The sequence below is a fragment of the Triticum urartu genome, chromosome 2, assembly GCF_003073215.2.
Source record: "Triticum urartu cultivar G1812 chromosome 2, Tu2.1, whole genome shotgun sequence".
Lineage (NCBI taxonomy): Eukaryota > Viridiplantae > Streptophyta > Magnoliopsida > Poales > Poaceae > Triticum > Triticum urartu.
The window spans coordinates 734586076-734590114 of record NC_053023.1 but is presented as its reverse complement, the minus strand read 5'-3'; the positions used below and the strand labels follow the sequence as shown (position 1 = coordinate 734590114).

Here is a 4039-nt window from a genome sequence, read left to right as displayed (position 1 = left end):
GACATTCACAGGAAGATTCTCCAAACACCTTTTTGGCACCCAGACCTTCTTCATAGGCGGCCCATTCCTGTAGTTAGTACCAATATACCTGGCAAACACTTCACCATTCTGATTCTTAAACAGTTTATAGTTTGCATCAAAGGATTCATCAGTAACAATGGGATTAGTAGAAGTGAAGCCAGATAGGGTGGATGGATCCGCTGAAGGTTCCTTTGCAGCAACCCATGTGGTTTTGGGGTACTCCTCAGGTTTCCAGTAAGAGCCATCAGCATTCATTTTCCTTTCGAACCCAACACCCTCTTTCCTAGGGTTTCGGTTCAGGATCTGCCTTTTGAGGACATCACATAGTGTCCGATGCCCTTTGAGACTTTTGAACATCCCTTTTTCAAGCAATGTCTTCAACCTAGCATTCTCATCAACAATAGCAGTGGCATCCTCAGCAGAGGGGTTAGTTATCACATCAACAGTTGAAGATATTGCAATAGTAGCAGCAGTAGAACATTCAGCAACAGAAGTAGCATCATCATGCCCAAGGCATTTAAGACATGGTGGTTCAAATCCTTCCTGAGCGGGACTGATCTGTTCAACGCGAAGTGACTCAGTTTCCTTTTGAAGATCTTCATGAGCCGCTCTCAATTTCTCGAGTTCTTGCTTCCTTTGAAGATAATCATAGGAGAGCTTTTCATGAGTTGTTGAGAGCGTTTCATGACGACTTTCAAGTTCCTCATACTTAACTTGAAGATTTTTTATGTCTTCAATTAAGGACTGAGATCGAGTCATTTCAGCGTCCAATAGGTCATCGCTTTTGTCTAACAGTTTTTGAATATGTTCCATAGCTTTCTGTTGTTTATGGCAAGGGAAGCAAGTTTTGCATAGCTGGGTCCAAATTCCATCACCAGATTCATCATCACTGATTCAGATAGATATATTCAGTTACCTTAGCATCTTTTGCCATAAGGCATGATGCAGAAGATGATGATTTTGGTTCGAATGTCATTGCTTTGAGAGGAAGATGATGCTCTTCTGCTGGCACCGCAGCCGTCGACACTTCCCGCGCGTCATCTGGAAGCTCCCGTCGCCGATGCAGGCGATCACGCGCTTGTCCATGGCGCCTGCGCGTACCCTAGCAACGCCCCGACGGACCACCCGATGGACCCGTACTGCATCTGGAACTCGTACCTACAGCTCATGTTAATTCAGCGGGCAGTGGAGATGTGTCAGTCAGTCAGATGGAGAACGTGCATGCTTACCCGCAGCCGTCAGGGAGCTTTTGAGCTTCTGGCAGTTGAACCATGAGTCGCCGGCCTCGGCGATCACGGCGCTGTCACCGGTGAACATCTGCTGGATGTGCTTGAACAGCACGTTGACGCGCAGCGCTCGCCGGGCTCAGTCTCCAGCGGCTGCCCCTGCGGTACAAAGATCCTCTTGTAGTTGTCGAATGCCGTGGTGTTCCTCTTCATGCTCACGCGCTTGGCTAGCCCCGACAGGAAGTCCTTCATCATGACGCACCCGAACGTCGGGCCGTTGCCGACGGTGACGCGCTCGGGCTGCACAATCACCGCCTTCTCCTTGTTGAGCAGGAACGAGTACCCCACGGAGCTCTGGTCGTTGAAGATGGGGCCGGCGATGAGGTACGCGTCCGCCGACTCCACCATCTCCACGCAGAAGGACGTGCTGACCGCGCCCCAGTAGGTCCCGATGAACCGGCAGCGTCTCTGCACCAGCCCTTCGCCGACGGCATCGGTCGCCACCGCGTCCCGCTCGCGTCCGCCAGCTCCGCGAACGCCGCGGCCACCTTGGCCACCCGGAGCTTCGGCCCCGCCACCATGACCGGCTTCACTGCCTTGCTGAGGAACTCCACCGTCGCATCCAGCGCCGCCTCGAGTCCCATCTGGCTACTCTGCCTCGGACGATGCAGTAGGGGATGGGTTGCGAAGAAGGTGGGGTGGGAGACGCCGTGGAGGTTGCAGGCGACGCTGATGTAGACGGGCTTGCTCTCCTTGAGAGCCGTCGCGATGGCCTTATCGACCTGCTCGTGAGCATCGTCCAGGTTGTTGATGACGACCTGGTGGCATGTCACGGGCTGGAAGCAGCGAGCTCCTGGGAGAAGTCGGGGAGGCCGATGGTGTGGTGGAGGATGCGGTTGCTGCGTGGTCGTTTGGGAGTTGGGCCCGCCGACGACGCAGATCACGGGAAGGTTCTCGCTGTAGGCGCCGGCGATGGCGTTGAGCACGCTGAGGCCGCCAACGGTGAAGGTGACGGCGCAGGTGCCCACGCCCTTGGCGCGCGCGTACCCGTCGGCGGCATAGCCCGCGTTGAGCTCGTTGCAGCAGCTAACGAGGCGCAGGCCGGGCTCGGCGATGAGGTGGTCGAGGAGGGTCAGGTTGAAGTCGCCCGGCACCGCGAACACGTCGCTGACGCCCACCTCCACCAGCCGCCGTGCAAGGTGACTGCCCAGCGTGGCCTCGGCGGAGGGGATCGTGGGCGCCAGTGATGACGTGTGGAAGACCGCGGGGCACGCCACCATGCCGTTTCCTACCGCCTTGGGCCGGTCCACCGATCCGATACCATTGTCCATGATCAAGAAACAAGATTCAAGATGCTACATACGCCGGTACGGTACGCGAGGAGAAGGAAGAGAGTAGGAGTACACCCTCTTGGGATGGTTTGGCCTCTATCTAGCCGTCGTGTTAATTTATAGGACATATCTAGATGTGCATTAGAGCATCTTCAACAGCCGCCCAATACGCGGCGCCAAAAAACGGATTTACATCGTGCAAGTAGGTTTTTAGGATGCTAGAAGACGTTTGCTCCAACACGCGCTGTAAAATATACTGTGCGCACGAGTCCAGCGGTCCCAATCAAGCGGTCCCATCTGTAGCAGCACAGAGTTTGCAGCGCGCGCGACTGGACGCACTAAATATGCTGCGCGTGATGTCTTTTTAATGCGCGCGCTGCATTACTTATAGCGCGCACGCTGTGCATTAGTTATAGCGCGCACAAGCTTTTTGTGCGGCTGCTGGAGACTCCAAATTGGATCCGCGTGCGCTAAAAGTAGTTTTTATACCGTGCGTCGCTTACATCGTGCTTCTGTTGGAGATGCTCTTAAAGTATCTCTAACAGGGCGGCGGCACACTAAAAAAGCGTTTGCAGCGCGCCGAACACCTATTTTTGCGCGGCGCGGAGCGCTGGCTCCAGCGGCCACTGTAAACATACTGCGCGCGCTCTCGCACAAACATATGAACCCGAACTAATAAAAAAACATATGCATAGATTAAAATAGATAAAAAATGATACATAGAATTTCAACAATGCGCACATAGTTCATCATAGCATAGATAGATAAAAATTATGGTGCAACTAGATAAAAACTACGGTGCAACTAGAACCTACTCCGAGTCGTCATTGTCATTCTCGCTGGTGTCGTCTGAGGTATCGAGCCACGCGTCTTCCCAAAGGATCGGCCCGAGTCGAAGGCGCCGGAGGGGCGCTGGCGGACGCCAGGGTAGCTCGAAGATCCCAGGCGGCGCGGCGGCATGGTGGCGTGGTTGTGGCGCGTCAGTGGCGGGGCGAGGAAGTGGCAGAGGAAGCAGGGAGAGAGCGCAGTGGCAATGTGGATGAGATGGGAGGCCGGTTGGCGGGCGCATCATTGCCGCCGGAAGCGGTGCGTCAAATCTAGCGCGCGACCTCCCGCTCCCCCCCCACACGTGCGCACAATCGGTTCCTGCCTCCGCTGGAGCGTGCGAAAACGTCCCACGCGCGCTAAAATGGCAATTTACTGCGTGCGCGGGGTTTTTGCCGCCGCTGTTGGAGATGCTCTTAGTCATTGCACATCTAAAGATGCGTTTGGTTACCTGCATATAGCCCAACCAGTCCTGTGTGGAAAGAAAAAAGTCTGTTTGATTCCATATAGGGAGGTCTAGCTCGCATGGGCATGAACCTTAAAGCAGCCCAGAGTCTGGCTTGTTGGGAACGCTTGAATCGGTCGTTTCCGGTGAGCCAGGCTGAGTCGGGCGCAAGAGTGGAGCACGGCGTACGC

At 54.9% G+C, this 4039-nt stretch overlaps 1 pseudogene; it reads right to left on the bottom strand.

Annotated features, from left to right (window-relative positions):
• Positions 1 to 993: 993 nt before the first annotated feature.
• Positions 994 to 2578, bottom strand: LOC125538359 (annotated as a pseudogene).
• Between the last annotated feature and the right edge of the window lie 1461 nt (positions 2579 to 4039).